Genomic DNA, 18,850 nt, shown 5'->3' on the forward strand with positions numbered 1-18,850 from the left:
GATTTGGTCATGAACAGGTGTGTCCATGATTGAATCTCCACTAGATCCCCTAACAAGTTCATTCCAGGTTTCTTGAGGATCGTGGGGTCAAAAACTCTCCCACCTAGGACATTCTGAACACGCAGATTATTAATAATATCTTGCTTGGTGTCCTCCTTTCCATTTCGCTTTCTCTTGGTACTAGGTCCCTGTTCTGGTGCGTTCTTAGCAACAAGCACAGCCTCCACCTTTTCTTTTGACTCTGCCTTCGCCTTCTTCTTAGTTGTTTCCTTAGCATTCTCCCCTTTTGCAGCAGCAACCCCTTATACAAAGAGATATCTAGACTTTCCAGATATTCCCTCTTCCCTTTTTCCTTTTCTTGTTCCTCCCTTCGCCTTGGTTTCTTAGCCAGTGGAATATATTATGATTCAGTATCATTCTCTGAGTGTTCATTTTGGACCACCACCAGTCCTTCTTCATGTATATCAATCTCCAAATTACCTGCCTTTCTCCTTCTTCTGTTTTCTTCAGTAGTTGCTTTGTTTGACTTCATGGCATCCCCCATAAACTTCTTATTGGTTGCTCTGGTGAAAGGTTTTCTTTTAGGAGTTTCTTCGACAACTTTTTCCTTTTCTTTCGCAGTAACAGGCACCATTCTCTTCTGTACTACCCATCTAAGTAGAGTGTTGATCTTATCAGTGTTGTCTGAGTCACTAGCAAGAGAAAGTCCAACTTCTGGTATTTTGTCAAAAATTGGTTCAGCGCTTTCAAGTGAGACTTCACCAAAGCCACTACCTTCATCATTTATCCGCTCTTCTCTCATCTGTGTCAGACTCTCTATAACCATGTTCTCACTAGCAGCAAGGATATTTGATTCAGAATGACTATGCTCAAGGAGATCCCCCTCAAACAAACAATCAGACATCATCAACAAATGGGGACCAGGTTGGCTAGGAGGTGCGGGATTATTAAGGTCAAAAGGAGACGAGAGAGTAGGACAACTTGTTTCAGTAACTTTCACCGGAAGGGAGGTTGACGATTTCATCATAGAGGGAACTCCATAAGACAAGTAGAAATCGACATAATCTATTTCATTTGGAGTACCTAGTACCTTTCTAGGAGGAAAAAACGAGTACGACATGATGAGAAGAAGAAAATAGAGGAAGCCTTAAAGAAGAAAAGTTAGGGTTTTGGTAGAGAAAGGAAAAGGGTGAATTTGAGATGATTTAGTAAAGGGATGGAGAGAAGAGATTTAAAAAAGTTGAAAGGATGTGTCAGGTCCTTGAGAGACGCGACACTTGAACTTAAAGCGATGGGAAACAACGGTCAGAGTGACCGATGACTGCCACGTGAAGGTCTGTTCTCAATGACAGTTTTAAAATCAATGAAAAGAATGCTAATCTTTAGACAGGACCAGGTCCCTGTCTGAATGCAGAGAGAAAAATTTCTTCCGGATGGTTGAGAGTCTTCCTTACTTCTTCAGTTCCCACTAGTGTATACCTGCAAAAGAGGTACAAGATTGGTCTAACACACAAGGCATTACAATTAACAAGGATACCTGCCCCGCAGATCATATCCATTTAAGGGTTGGATGCCTAGGGAGGGCCAGCTCAATCCATATTCAATAACCCTAGCTTCAACCTGTTAAACACGAACTGATCTTTGCTCAGGGCCTTGGTAAAGATATCAACAATTTGATCCTTAGTTCTGCAGTACTGCATACAAATAGTCCCATTTTTTACATTATCCCTTAGAAAGTGATGCCTAACATCAATATGCTTAGTTCTCTTTTGTTGAACTAGATTATTGCCCATATTGACAACACTGGTATTTCACACAGGAGAGGGATAGTGTGAGTGATAATTCCAAAATCCTTCAGCTGTTGTTTTATCTAGAGTGGCTGAGCACAGCAAAATGCAGCAGCCACATACTCTGCCTCAGCTGTGGAAAGGGCCACAAAATTCAGTTTCTTGGTTCCCCAAGAAACAAAATAGGCCATTCCAGAAGTGATTTTCATGTCTACCTGATAACCTACAAAATCAGCATCTACATACACGACTAATTCAAAAGAATCCCCAGCTGGATAGAAGAGGACCAGGTCCTCTATTCCTTTCAAATACCTCATAATCCTCTTGGCAGCCTTCAGGTGTGACTCTCTGGACAAGCTTGAAATATCGCACACATGCTTATGCTGAACACAATGTCAGGTCTACTTGTTGTTAGATACAGCAATGATCCGATAATTCCTCTGTACATAGTCTGATTTACCAAGCCACCAGATTCATCAGCTCCTAATTTTGAATTTGTCTCCATGGGGATGTCAATGGGCTTTGATTCAATCATATGAAATTTTTTCAGCAATTTTTTGATATATTTTTCTTCACAGATTGAGATTCCATTTGGAGTTTGCTTGATCTACAGACCTAAGATAAAGGTCAGCTCTCCCATCATGTTCATTTCGAATTCATTTCCCATTAGAGTGGTAAATTCTTTACATAGGACCTCGGATGTGGCTCCAAAGATGATGTCATCCACATACACTTGTATAATAAGCATCTCCTTTCCTCTAGTCTTTAGGAACAAGGTATTGTCAATCTTGCCTCTTTTGAAATCATTTTTTAGTAGAAAGTTGGACATCCTTTCATACCAGGCTCTAGGGGCCTATTTCAGTCCATACAGGGCCTTGTCCAACTTGAACACATGATTTGGGAGATCAGTATCCTCAAACCCGATGGTTGTTTTACATTCACTTCTTCCTTCAGCTCCCCATTTAGAAATGCACTTTTGACGTCCATCTGGAACAGCTTAAATTCCATATAGGCAGCAAAGGCAATGAGAATTCTGATAGCCTCCATTCTGGCAACTGGGGCAAAAGTTTCTTCATAGTCGATCTCTTCTTCTTAATTGTAGCCCTGAACCACCAACCTTGATTTGTTCCTAGTGATGATACTATTTTCATCAAGCTTAAGTCTAAACACCTACCTGGTCCCAATAATGGTTCTGTCAGCAGGTCCAGGGACTAGGCACCATACTCTGCTCCACTCAAATTGATGAAGTTCCTCGTGCATGGAATTTACTCGTTCAGCATTTGTCAAGGCCTCTTTGATGTTCTTTGGCTCAATGCTGGATATGAAGGCTGAAAATGCAACCAAGTTTCTTACTTTGGATCTGGTCTGCATCCCAGATTGTCAAGAGGATGAGATGACTGGTGTTTCCATCTGGACTGAGCATTAGGAGGTTGAGGCTGATCTGTATGTTCTTCTTCTTCTCCCTCAGGAACATTTTCTCCAGGTTGGGAAGCATTATTTGGATCTGTATTCACAGAGGTACCAGGTCCCTCTCCAGGCTCATCATCATTTTTTCCAGGTTGGTTACATAGAAGGCAGTGTTGACTGCTTCAGTCCAGATGGATTTCAAAAGATTTGAGTCAATAAGCAAAGTTCTGGCTATGTCAACTAGAGTTCTATTCTTCCTTTCCACAACACCATTTTGTTGAGGTGTTATGGGAGCAAAGAAGTCATGATGAATTCCATTTTCAGCACAAAAATTGTCAAGCTTCGCATTTTCAAATTCAGTTCCATGATCGGATCTGATCCCTGCAATCTTGCAGTTTAACTTTGCTTGAATCGTCTTGATGAAAGTCATTAGCACATCGTATGTTTCCTCCTTGGACCTTAGGAACATTGTCCAAGTGAACCTTGAATAATCATCAACAATCACCAAAATGTACTTCTTTCCACCCCTGCTCTGAATCCTTATAGGTCCGCATAGATCTATGTGAATAAGTTCGAAGGAACGTGAAGAACTCACTTGCTTCTTTGACTTGAAGGTGGATCTGGCTTGTTTGCCTTTGACACATGCATCGCACACCTTGTTGTCACTGAATTTCATCTTTGGTAACCCACAGACTAGGTTCCTAGAGGAAAGTTTATCTAGCAAGAGGAGCTCACATGTCCAAGCCTTATATGCCATAGATTGGCATTCTTACTTTGAGCACTGAAACAGGTAAGATCATCTCCCTGAGCAGTATCCAAATCAGCAATGTACATGTTCTTTTGCATTCTTGCTATTAGAATTACTTCCTTGTTACTAGATTAGTAACTATGCACTTTTCTGGTAGAAACTTCACTTCATTTCCCTTGTCATATATTTGGGATATACTGAGAAGACTATATTTCAGTCCACTTACGTAGTACACATTCTCAATAGAGTGCTCCAACGACTTTCCAACTCTTCCAACCCTAAGAATATATCCATTCTTTCCATTTCCAAAAGAGACACCTCCGCCTTGAAGTGCCTTAAGTGATAGGAAGTTATCAGTCCTTCCCGTCATATGCTTTGAACATCCACTGTCCATGAACCAGCATTGACTTCCACTTCCTACACCCACATGCAACAAAGATCACTTGTTAGACTTGGGAACTCATTTCAGTTTGAGTCCCTAGTAAGCAGATAGAGGTGTGATAAGTGAACTTTTTGTCCAATGAGGCAGAGCAGTCTTTCTCATTTTAAAGTTTTTAGCAATGGAAGCAGGTCCCTTGTTTTGAGCAATTTTTTGTGTGGTGTATGACAGAAGATTTTCTTGGGACCTTTTGAAGGCCGGCAATCCTTCTTCAGATGGCCATTGCGTCCACAATGAAGACACAGCAAATTATCAGACACAGACACATATTTGTTGTGAGGATTGTAGAGGGGTAGATGCTAAAACTACCTAGACCTTTCCCACTGTGTTGGCCTTGACTCGTGATACTGGAGAGTAGCTTAGAGGAGCTTGCCCATCTCATAGACTTTTCAAGTTCTTCTTTAAGTCAAACCAGGTCCCTTTCCAACTGATTTTTTCTCTCCAAGGCTAGTGCAAGTTTAGTCTCAGCACTATTCAGACGAGTTTCTTGCTCTAGTTACAGGTTGCTAGCTTCTCCCTTTCCTCTACCAAGTTTTTCATTTACCACTTTCAGCTTTTCTTTGAGCTCTAGATTCTCAGTTTATAGAACTGTCAGTTGTTCCTCCATAATAGACATATGTTCAACCAGCCCAACCTTTTCTGCATGAAATATATCTAGGCCATTGTTCATCAAGTCATTTTCAGTTGTTAACTCAGTAATAGAGTCAATCAATACAGCAGCTAGATTTCTCAATTTCTTAACAGAATAAGTGTGTAGATCTTGTTTAATGTCAGAAAGAGTTACCTCTTCCTCAGCTTCTTCGTCATCAGAGTTGGCCATGAGAGCAAACATGGTGTTGAACACATTTTCATCATCCTTGACAGCAAGCATTGATACGTCTTCAGGTTGTTCTGACTAATCTGAATCAGTTGAGGAATCTCCCCAGACAGCAAATGCCTTCTTGACAACATAATCAGCAGCTGCTCTACTTCCCTTTTTATCAGGGATCAAGTCCCTTCTCCTATCCTTATCTCCTTCAGGTCTTGTGTTTTCAGCATTAGCCATAGGATAATCTCTGATAAAGTGACCAGGCTTCCCACACTTGTGGCACAGATCATTTGCAACTGCAGTCCTGCTGGAATTTCCACCTTTTCGAAAGCCACTATGTTTTCTCACTATTTTTTGGAATCTTCTGGTGATATAGGCCATGTCTTATTCTTCGTTGGATGTGTTTCCTGATGCCACCTTGAGGGATAGATATTTATCCTTCTTTGATGCCTCTTAATTTCTATTCATTTCATGAGTTTGAAGACTTCCGATTAGAGAATCCATTGTGAGTACTTTCAGGTCCTTCGCCTCAGTGAAAGCATCAACCTTGCTTGACCAGGATTTAGGAAGAACTCGAAGAATCTTCCTAACTTGTTTGCTTATGTGAACAGGTTCTCCCAACGATCGTAACTCATTTGTGATAGAAGCAAATCTGATACTCATTTCATGAATAGTTTCTCCCTCTTTCATAGTGAAGTTTTCATATTAGGTAGTTAACAAGACTACCTTTGATTCTTTCATCTACTCAGTACCTTCATGAGCCGTCCGGAGACAATCCCAAATCTCATTGGCGGATTCACAGGCGGAGATACAATTATTTTCTTCAGCACCAATCCCACACACTAGTAACTTCTTGGCTTTGTAGCTTTTCTCGATCTTCTTTCGGTCAGCTTCATCATACTGTTGACGAGTATTTGAAATAAGTCTTGTGATTTCACCTTCATTAACCTCTTTTGTGGGTATAAAAGGACCATCTAGCACAATGTCCCACAGTTCACTGTCTTCAGCCATCAAGAAGTCGTGCATCCTCGTGTTCCACCAACTATAGAATTGACCATTGAAACAAGGTGGTCTTGTAGACGATTGTCCTTCTTCCAAATTAAGTGGATCAGCCATTCTACACAGGAACTCCTCTTGGTGTTAACCAAATAGAGAGAGTCCGCTCTGATACCAATTGTTAGAATATAGGCGTCCACTACGAGTCAATGGACCAGCTGGTCCCTTGACACAGTAAGAACAGTAATGCAAGCAGTAGCAGTAAATAAGCAATATAGGTAAATCAACACTAGCACTTAACGTGGAAAACCCCTTGCTCTAGGGGCGGTGAAAACCACGACCTGTTCTCACAGGCTTTTTAAACCAAACCCCATTTCTTCTAAATAGAGCAACGATTCAGATTACAACAGCCTGCAACCTAGGAATTTACATCTAAATCCCTTCCCCCTAAATGTAGTTACCCCACTACAAATAGAGCAACTAAGCAATATCACTATTGCCCACTAAGTTACCAGACACAGAATAACTTAGAATTCACTAAGCAACACACGGTTGCCCACTAACCCACATAACACTAGATGACTTAGGATTTGACTAAGCAGCGACAATGTTGCCCACTAAACTAGTTAAACTCAATTGATTTAGACTTTGAACAAAAAGAACAAAAGATCTAATTTCTTTATAGTTCAGGATTAGATTCACAGTAATAAGCACTGAAGTAAAGACCTAAGACAACTAAGACGCAAGCTGCTCTATCTGGTCCATGTTGCTCTTTGGTAAGTACTTCTTGAGAGGAGTAGTTTTTGCTTTTTGCTCTTCAAAATCTGTGATGCAAAAACTAAGGTTGTGTCTGTGTGAAGATGTCCTTATGAAAATAGACACAACCTTCAAGACCATGCCATTGGCCTAGGTTTCTGCCACACTTGGAGACCGTGCACCAAACTTGTGTACTTTTTAATTTCCAGCTGTCAATTGTACGGATAGGAATGACAAGGATCAGGTCCCCTTACAAGGTCCTCTGTTAGTCAAATCATCAAAACTGCAAATAACACTCTTCAACAAGCATTTTATTATAATGACTTCTTGTAGTGATCCCGAATAATAGTATTTTATTAATTGTTATTTATCTCATCGATCCTCATTTTGAAATAATGATTTTCATATTTTCAAATTCTTACGTATTTGTTTAGTATATAATATATAGGTATAATTTAATGAGATGTATATTTCTTTTTATATGAAAGTTAAGTATTATTTATTGATAGAGTTTTACTATATTATTTATATATTATTAATTACCCAAACCCCTCGATGGTCTCGAGCGAAGTAAGTTCTATAATCAAGTATCGTTGGATGCCAACAATGGTAATGAGTTACATTCCAGAAGCATTAACTTAACTTTTATGGTAAGTTTGAACCTATGGAAGATTTTATTTTAAAAGGAATATCTTATGATTAAGTCGAGTCTTATTTTACTCATTTTTATTAATAAAATATAGAGCAGTCCTTAATACTTATTTTATTTTTGGAAAACTGATCTGGTGTGACTGATCACGATTTGTTTTTGGCTAAGAAAAGATTTACTGGATCAATTTTGTATTTTTCTCTCCTTGATTGGTTACTGCTTCTAGACTATATAAATAACTCCTCTCCTCTTTATTTAGAGTGACTAATGTCACAGACTTAGACTTTCACTAATGCTCTATGCGGAAAAGTGGCGAGTCATGACACTAATCACTGAACAACAGCCCCTCGAGCTCTCTTTCTCTCTAAAAAAAATTAACTGATCACTGGAAAAACAGCCCTCGAGCTCTCTCTCTCTAAGAAATCACTATTGTTGTTGCTGTTGGATATATACTCTGATCCAATTATTGTTATGCGCCTAACCGGTTAGTCTTCTTAAACCGTTAAACGATACATTTTATAATATATGTGTTCGTTATATATACCTTGCATTAGTTGGAAAGCTCGAACGCGTTAGGCGTTTTGTGGAAATCAATCAAACAGGTATGTTTTCTTGATATGTATGTCCCATAGTTTCTTTAATTCTTCCTTGTTTTGAAGTATTTTAGAATACATGTTCATTAAAATTGAAGAATGTCTATGTTGGGTTTTTAAAAGGTGTAAATGAAAAATGACGAATTGCCTGTAACAACAGTCTACTAGTTTTGCCTGCCTTGTGTGTATTTTGTTGTTTGTTCTTACACTCAAGAGTTTAATATTTATAATAGCTGATTAATATTACTTAGGTCAATGTGCTGCTTCCTGTAACATGCATGTTCTAGTAATTAAGTGTACATGTTCTCATATCTATAACAACTTGAACTGGACATGTTGCCTTTTCATTTAGATATATGGAAAAATACTATCTCCTAACCTATAGTTAGTGGGAAAGTAAAAGGGATTAAGATGTCTAATTTCAATTTTTTAACTAAGCCGATGCGTCTCTGGGAGTATCACTTACCCAAGAGTTTTTTTAAAAAAAAAGGATTATGTGTACTTAACTATAAATATGTTTGTCTCTGTATTTAAATCTTTCAATTATCCTTTAATTTGAATACTATTATTATTTTCTAAGACTGACCTCAAATAAAAAATAAATTATGACGGAAGAGTGGGATTAATAATATTGTGGTATCATTTCTGTAAAGAAACAAACATTTGAAGCCTCCTTAATTTTTCTTACGGATTGGTTTAAACCTTAAGTACTTACAAATCAACAGTTATAATTTTATTTTATTTTATTTTTGTCTTGGGGTAGATTAGTTCATATTCGACATTTATGTTTTTTTTTTTCTTTATATCTTTTAATGTAAAGTCTCTCCCCTCGCTTATCCATTTTTTTAATTAATTGTTGTCTTATTATTTAATATTTATTTTAAAAATTAGCCTCACGTGTCTATTTTAATTTAATAATAAATAAGTTTAGCTTGTCTTATTATTTTACCATTTTTTGTGTGTTACTTAATAATCACTTTACCTATTTTTGTTAAGTTGTTTAAAATAAAGTTTCGCTTATTTTATCACACAGTTTAACTTAATTAATTAAATAATCAATGCATTTAACGTTGAGTAATAAAATGTCAATTTATTTAGTTATGTAATCACCTAGTCTTGTAATAATGTCTTACTCGTCAATCTTTGCCTATTTGTTTTTAAAATAAAGTTTTGCATCTTTTTCTTACATAATCTAAAATATATTTAATAAATAGAGACCATTATTTGTCACATTTAACCCCTGAATATATGAGATACCGTTGGGAACTTGGGATCCACCTTTGTAGACCTCGAAGGGTACTTAATACCATCCTTTTGAGTTAATTTGAATTCTTATTCGATTTTTGGTTTCACAGACATTTAAAATCAATTTAGTATTAGTTAGTGTAGAATGGTGTCCTAACGCGCCTCTAATTCGTTAGGTGACGACTCTCTTTTTAAATCAATTATATAAGAGTCACGTCGGCGCAAACTTGTTTTGCGAAAAATAGGGCGCTACACGTCGACAACTTTTGAACCCAAAAAATTATATTTTTTCTTCAAAGAGATCTTTCTTAAGATGGTAATTTCATTAATGAATCAGTGAAGGATTCTGATCAAAATTTTCTCTAAAGAGATGTTTCTCAATATGATAAAGTTTCCATTAATGAGTCAATCAAGGATTCTCTTCTCGCAATTCCACTACAGCTTTCCTTGAATGCCAATGAGAATTTTCACAAGAAATTCTTCATAAACTTCTCCATTGTACAAAAGAATCACCAAGAAATTCCTAAGTTGTAAAAATTCATCAGAGAACTCTACATAAGCTTCTCTATTTCCACGAGTGTGTTTAACTGTTAAGTTGCGACATCACTTGATTTTGTCGAATCGAGATTGCAAGCCGTTTGATTTTTCTGAAATTAGAAACATGGAACTATAACGTAGCAAAGATTTGCACTCAAATTCCCTCTTCCATTGCTATAGTTTTGCTTTATAATATTGTAACTCAACTTCAGATTTCTTCATCTCTTGATTTCTCCAATTTCCGTTTTCACCAAGCTGACTCACTGTTTATTGTTATTATTATATTTTTATCAATGTTTTTTCTCTCTTTATTTCCAGAAACGACGTGTTTCAAGGATTGTGAGACACCATACCCTTGCCTTGAGATCATGGATAACAAACAAAATTCTCGTGTCAAAGCCCTCATCTTGAAAGTTCATCCTCCGATGATTGGTGTCTTCCACTTGTTAGAAAGCTGCTGGACATTCCCATCCATCTCACAGAATGGTTGATGACAGAAACGAAGGATGTCATGTACAACTTCTCTGGCAAAATTGTGACTGCAAAAGTTCTCCTCGTGAAGTCCTCCACCCAGCAAAATATTGTTGCTTCTAGTTCTCTTTGTCGTGATGAGAACCTTACCAGTTGGCATGTTCCTCCTTCCTGTTTAGGTGAAATTTGCTACATGTCTAGATATTGGGAATGGGTAGAAGATGTGCTGATACCATTTTTCGAAGCGGAACTGGTAGCTGGGGGATTCATGGAAGTGGTAGTGTGGTAGGTGGTAGTGTGGTAGTCAAGTATTTTATTTTAAAGATTTTATTATAATATTCTTTTGCTAGGTGTCTTAATCTTGATATCTCTTTAATGTTATTTTTTGGTAGTGTGAAATTCATGGTAAAATGTAATAATATTTATTGTAATATTCTTCCGATAGTTGTTTTAATCTGAATATTTCTTTAATATTATTTATGATATATTCTAGATATAACATATCTTCGGTTCTTTGGTACATATATAAATTTTCCTTCATTAATTGTTCTAATAGTTTTATATCTTCCATAGCCTCTATCCAATATTGTAAATATTCGTAATTCATTTTAATCTGAATTTATTTCTAAATCGTACCATTCTATTCTTTCATTATCTAAATATAGATCTTGTAAATCTATTTCATACCATTCTTGATTCAATATATTTTCTGATTCGTAATCATTAAATATTTTTTCCCATATTATTCTTCTTAATTCAATTATTTTTATATCGTTAAGTATATATAAGATTAAAGTTTCGTAATTTTTTATCATTTCGTCATGCATATATGTAGTCATGTTCGTTGTTTATGCAGTTTTTATTTTCAAATTATTCCTTCCTATCATATTCATAATTGATTAAATTCATATTAGATTATTATGAACTAGATTATCTTTATCATGTTTTCCTGTCACTACTAGCATCGTACTTTAGCGGATACTTTCTTCTTATCAGCGCCTCAACTTTGTTTACTCCCCTAAACGGCTTCCTCGCCTACCGGTTTCAACATTAGGATGGCATAGTATAGAAGTTTTCTCCCTGTTTCCAGTGTGCTAATAAACTAGAAATCATGATTCAAATAATTCTAATACATAATAACTAACATAAATTTATTCAATCATATATATGATATTCAGGAATATATGAAATTAGTTCCGCATATATTTTGAACAATATACCTTTGCCTCTTGCTTAGCCATGCTATCTGAAATATCTGACTGGATTTCAGATTTATCCATTAGCTTTTATGTAATTAGTATCTAAAAGAGAGAGTGTTTATAAGAAAGTTTTTATAAAGTTAGGCAATGCCTGCCTTACAACATTTACATCCGACTCTTTATATAGACACACAAACTTATGTTCTAAATACTTATCCTAACACATTTTTTACATATGTCTACTTACTATTCATGACTACTATTCATGAATAGTTTTATTTTGTCTACTACTATCTACTTTACGACTTATTTGCACAATAATGTACACTATCTACTACATTTGTCATTATTTGACAAAAGACCCATACCTATTCCTTACCTACTTTATGACATATCTTGACAACTTTACATTATTACATATCTACTTTATGACATATCTTGACAACTTTACATTATTACATATCTTGTTACATTATTACATAACTTTTTTCCGCTCTTATCTTCTCCTTTTTGTTTTCTTCCTCGTTGATTATTCCAGCTGGACATCTGGAATTATATTATCTTCTCCGTTGCACTTTGAACATATATGGTCCGGGTATTTATGACCAATTAGCTTGCAATATCTGGTTAATAATTCTGCTGAAATAAATCCTTCTTTTAATGCTCGTGTCGTAGGTCGTTCTTCTGGCTTTAGTAGTGATAAAATCCATCTCTGGACTTCATCCATATCTGCTTTCCTTAGCTCCCTTGAATTAGAATAAATCATTAACTGATCTCTTGCATAGTAGCTCCATATAGCATTTCCGTTTAAATAATTATTTGCTAACTCTTGTAGAATTGTTGATATACCAATTATCCTTTTGTTGGCATAAAAACTTGGTATCTCTATTTTGCATATCTCTTCTTGTTGTCCGATGTCCTCGGGTATAATCATATCTTTAGTCAGTCCTATCTTGATAACCTGTATCGGAGGCTTTATCTCCTCATATAATATCTCCGCTGGTGCCGTATAAAATTTTATATAAAATAAATTTCCTTTCGTAACTCTTTTGTATGTGATAAATGCTTTGTATAGTTCTGGTATTCCACTAACTTCTTCTCCGTCGTATGTGTATACGGTGTTTAATAGGCCGTAGTTGTAACATGTTCTTACTAAATTAGCATTAGTTTTCGGTTGCGCAATTAACTTATTATATCCTTGTAACTTTTGTGTCAAATAATCTTGGTTTGGTTCCTTTGTAGTTGATCTGGGGTTGCGGTTTAAATAGGTTTGGATTTTGTGGATATTTTCAATATAGGTTCGTGTGATGTAGTTATATGTCTTTTTCTCATTTTGATTTTGTAAACTATCTGCGTATGTGGATGTTTGTGGTTCTATGGATACAAGTCTAGGTGTCCTTTGGGTAAATGGTTTTGCAAATAGCTGGTTTAAGTTAGCATTTTTATGTTGTTTATCGCTAACTTGTTTGCTTGTACCTGCAGCTGTATTTAAACAAACGTTATGGGTTTTAAGGAGTTTCCCATCGTCTCCTTTTAGTTCTGGGTTTTTTCCGTCTTCTGGTCGACGTAGCTCCGCATTTTTATAGTCATGCTGCTGACTAACTTTAGACTTCAGATTATCTTCATTAGTCTTTAGCTTTTGTATCTCGTTATCCATACTATCCACTTTTATACAAAGTGTAGTTATGGCTTTGAGTATCTCTTCCATTGTATTTTCGTTCTCAGTCTGAGTAGCTTTGTCTTGATAAGTAATCTGCAATAACATTCTTATCAGTTTTTATTACTTCAATTGTAAATGTGAAATTTAATATATTTAATACTAATCTCCTTATTTCTTTTGTTGTTACCGAATCTTGTATTTTTCTCGTTAGCCACCATTTTACTTGTGTATTGTCTGTCCTTATAATAAATTTATTATATACAATATATGGTTCAAATGATAATAAACACTTATATACTGAGTATAATTCTTTTCTATTTATTTCCCATTTTATTTCTGTATTATTAAATGTTCCTGAATAATACCTGCAATGATGTTCTATCGTAGTGTCATCATACCTGTATTTTAATATTCCTCCATAACTTTTTTCACTCGCATCTGATTCTATTATATAAGTAAATTTTTTGTTTTCATCTGGAAAGTATAGCTTAGGTAAGTTTTTACATAATAATTTTACCTTTTGTATTTGTATTTGGTCTTTTTTATCAAACTGGTATTCTATATCTTTCTTTAATTTTTGTTGTAATGGTTTTAAATTTTCTGCTAATTTCGGTATGTATTCTCTTACTTGGTTTACTAGTCCTAAGAATGATTGTAATTTCTTTTTTGTGTCTAGTTGTTCATTTGAGTTAATTATTTTTTGTACTATATGTGTTTGCATTTTTATTCCGTTTTTATCAATTTGTATTCCTAAGAATTCTATTTGATTTTTCATTATATCAGCTTTCTTTTTACTTAGACTTATATCTGAATATTCTATGATGTGTATAAATTTTTCTAATAATCTTATATGTTCATCTTGTGTCTTAGAGTATAATAATATATCATCGATGTACACTACACAATTTTCTATTTGTTTAAAGTAATTGTCCATAAAGTGTTGATATCTACCTGGTGCGTTTTTATATCCAAATGGCAATACATTCCATTCATAAAATCCTTGTGGTACAGTGAATGCTGTTAGTTTTTTAGATTCTTCTTCTAGTTTTAAGTGGTAAAATCCTGATTTACAATCAAATTTGCTAAAATAATTATATCCTTGTATTTGTCTTATCTTTAGTATTTTATTTGGTATCGGATAATTATATGTTTTAGTTTTTGCATTTAAATTTCTATAACCAATAACCATTCTACTTTTTCCTCTTTTTTGTTCACTATGTTTATTTACGATAAATGCCGGGCTTGTATGCTTACTATTGCTTTCTTGTATATATCCTTTTTCTAGTAATTCATCTATATGTATCTTAAACTCGGTTAAATCATTAAAATTATACTTTAATGGTTTTTGGGTTATTATACTGTTATTATCAATTAGCTCAATTTTTACTTTTGTTTTATGTTTTTCCCATCCTTGTAAAGGATCCTCACTATATAATAATTTTAACTTATCTTGAATTATTTTTACTTTATCTATAGAGAATATAATTAATTCTATTTTAGGGTCTTCTTCTTTTATGTTTTCTAATTTTTGTGTAATTTTTTCACTTCCTTTTATCCATTCCGTTGTTTTTCGTTTTTTATTATTTACTCTTTTTGCTCCTATTTTTTGTTTACACGGTGTCGTGAACCACCAGTGTGTTTTTGTTATTACATGTGGGTATAATTTTTCTAAAAATGGCATTCCTAATAGCATATCTTTTGTAGTTAATTCAAAGTTATATATTTCTTCTATAGTTAATATTTTATCCCATATTTGTACTTTTATATTTTTTGCCTTATATGTGATCATGCTTCCTTCATTATTAAATCCTGTTACTACTATCGGTGTTTTTAATTTTTCCCATTTATCTTCCGGTAAGCAATTGTATTTACATATATTAGCTTCTGCTCCCGTATCTATCATTGGTGTATAATATCGGTTGTAATATCCTTCTATTATTATCTTTGCAAGTATATATATTTTCATATTTTTATTATACTAAAGTTCTTTTTATTATTACTCTTTTATTTTCATAATTTATTGTTAACTGTTTATCTTCTAGATTATATGGTTTTACTTGTTCTAACCATTTTATTCCTAAAATGATATTTTCATTTCCTTGATAAATTTTAAATTTTATCACTATTGGTACTCCTCCGATGATTATTTCCTTTTCTGTAGTTTCTTCGGTATACATTAATGCTTTTGGTAGTTCGGAGCATGATTGTTCAATAGTTATTATTTCATCTTCCGTCACTAATTCTCTTGTAATATAGTTTTCTTCTCGTCCTGTATCTATTAATATTAAATATTTTCGTTGTTCCATTATTCCCGTTATGTAGTAATGATGTGGTTTTATATCTTCTTCTATTGATTTTTGTGGGGTTTTATCTATTCTCCTTGAGGTACTCAATTTTGATGATGTTTGGGGTATCTCATCGTTTATTCTTTTCGATGTGCTTAGTCTTTCTTTTACTATTTCTAAATCTTCTTCTATATCAATTTCATTATAACTATAATCGTTTTTATCTATGACTGTAACTATTCTTTCAAAGGGATCTTCTATTTTTATTTTATCTATTTTATTTTTTGCTGTTATTTTATGTTTTGTTGTTAGAACATATAAGTTTTTACATCTAGCTGTAAATATTTTACTTCCCGGGGCTAGTTCTATTCCTGACATTCTCCAATATAATACTAACGATTTATCTATATTTCTATCATTTATTGCTACTGAGTAATTAGCACTTATTATAAATTTAAATTTTTGGTATATGAGGTTACCTCTTACTGCACTTATTACACTTTTTTCTATGGGTTGTATAATTCTATCATCCGCTAAGTATATTTCTATGGGTGTATCTATTCCTTCTCTAAAACATGCTTTTATTAATATTTCTGTTCCTCCTAAATGTACATATTTAATTGGATTTTTAGCCTTAATATCTTGTATTTCTTTATTTATTATTCGTTTATTTATTATTGGTATTTTGGTTTTTCCTTTAGTATATTTGCAATCTATGATATGTTCTCTTTGACTTACTACATAATATTCTTCTTTTTGTCGTTTAAACCAGTTTCTTACTGTTGGTATTTCGAATATTTTTGCTACGCTTAGGTCTAATTCTTTTCCTTTTATTTGTTCAAATATATTATTATCAAATATTATTTTCTGTTCTAAATATTCTTCGTCTTGATGCTTTTCTTTATTTATTGTTTGTATATCTGCTTCAGTCATTTGTTATATTATAGGATTCATTATCTGATTCTATTTCATTTTCCGATAATTCATATATACTATCATTGCTTTCTAATTCATAATCCACGTATTCTATTTGTGTATATTTTTCATCGTCTATTATTATTTCTGATATTTGTTTTTTCTTTGGATTTTTAGGTAATTTACAATCTCTAGCTATATGTCCTAATTTTCCACAATTATAACAAGTACATTCCGTTAGTTTTCTTTTTGGTCTATATGGTCTTTTGGTTTTGTAATTTTTTACATAGTACCTTCTTCTTGGTTTTTTATATTTATATTTTGATCTATATTTTTTATTATATTTCTTTCTATTTTTGTAATACTTATCCGTACAACCAAATTGGGGTGCTGTTTTATTTTTGCAACATGCCAAGTTTTTTACTAATATTTTTTCCATTTTTATTTCTTCTTTATGTTTTTCACATAGTTCCATAAACCATCGTTGCAAGAATTTTATTCTAGCTCCTAAGGTATCTGTTAATTCTGCTTCATTCCAACTTTTTATTACTTTTGAATTAAAAGGTTCTGGTAATTTTGTAAAATATAATTTTCTTATTTCTTTACCTTCTTCTATGCTATATGTTCCTTTATAATAATATTCTCTAAATGCACATGTATATTCATCTATGTAACACATATTACATATTGCTAATTTTGTCATTAGATTCCGATTTATGATTTTTTCTTTATTTTGTTCTTCTACCTCTGTTGTCATACTACTAAATTCATTTCTTATAGCTATTTCATATTTATATAGTATTTCCATGGTTGTAGTGGCTATTCCACCATCAATTTTTTTATTATTTCTTAAAGTTGTTAAGCTTTCATTTGTTAAATTTTGTAGCCATAATTTTACTGTTCCTATAAGTGTTCTTTCTATGTATCCTGGTGTCTCTGCTATTACTATCTTGTTATCTATTAATTGTTTTGATATGTATCCTACCCATAATTGGATGGTTTTATTTATGTCTGCTACACAGTCTAAATCTAAAAATTCATGTTGTCCAGTTATTGGTTTAGGCGTCCATTTTTTATTTAATCTTTTATCCCATGTAGTTTTTTCTTTATCATATTGTTCATAATTTTCATTATAATATTTTGGATTAAAATTTTTTGGGTTTTTTACTCCTGATGTGCTAGGTTCTTCGCCTATGTCTACGTCTTCTGTATTTACTTCTAAATTCTTTGTATTATCTATGTTTGCTAAAAGTTCCGTATATGTTTCGCTTGTTTCCGAATGTTGTTCTAGATCATCATCGTTTATTTCATCAACTCTTATTTCCGGTAGATTATCTTGGTTATTTTCTTTTTTTTCTCCTAATTCATCTCGTAATTGCAATTTCTCTTTAAATTCAATTATCTCATTTTTTAATTTCGTTTTTTGTTCTTTTTCTTTTTGTTTAATTTCATACATTTCTTTTAATATTGCTAGCTCTTTTTCTAGCTCTATTATTTTAGTATTCTTTACTTCTTCTAATTGTTGTACTTCCTTTTTTGCTTGTTGTTTTATTTTTTCAATTTCCGTTTTTCTATCTATTTCTTCATTTTCTTTTGTTATTCTTACCATAGCAGTTAAACTATCTTCTAGTTTTACCGTTTCTTTTTCTAACATTAAACTTATATTGTCACCTATTTTCTTATATCTTCTTCCTAGATTAGAAAATATTATCTTTATTTTTAATCCGTCATAATTTTCATATGTTTTTTCATCTATTGCGTATTCTTCTTTATTCATTTATAAATTATGTTGTAGTTTATATTCTAAGTTATTTATTTGTATTTCTAGATAAAAAATAGTCTTTCTTTGTGCTACTATAGATTTGTGACAAATTCCTGCAAATATATTACTATTAAGTCTATTTTGCCTATGTTCTAATTCTTGTCGTTTTTCTATGATTACTTCATTAAGTTTTTGTCTATATTCACTATTCTTGTTATTCATTGTATTTTTAAGTATTGAATATATTTATATTCTATTTTAGATATATTATTTATTAATTGATCTAATTTTTCATTATCAGTCTTTGTGATATTAAGTTGTTTATATTCCGAATATAATTTATTTAATTTTCTTCTTATTTTTCTTAATTTTCTACTTGTATGTTTCTTACCGTGTTTCTTATTATCCATAGCAAGGAGGTTTTGAACCGCAACAAAACTTATGATGCTATCTTTGCTTCGATGTTCGCATGTGACAAATAATGTCTGGATATTGAAGCAAAGATAGTATCATAAGTTTTGTTGCGGTCCAAAACCTCCTTGTTGCGGGGCAAGCACATCTTCTACCCATTCCCAATATCCAAACATGTAGCA

The sequence above is a fragment of the Solanum verrucosum genome, unplaced genomic scaffold (assembly GCF_900185275.1).
Source record: "Solanum verrucosum unplaced genomic scaffold, falcon-dt-bn FXZP01000007.1, whole genome shotgun sequence".
Lineage (NCBI taxonomy): Eukaryota > Viridiplantae > Streptophyta > Magnoliopsida > Solanales > Solanaceae > Solanum > Solanum verrucosum.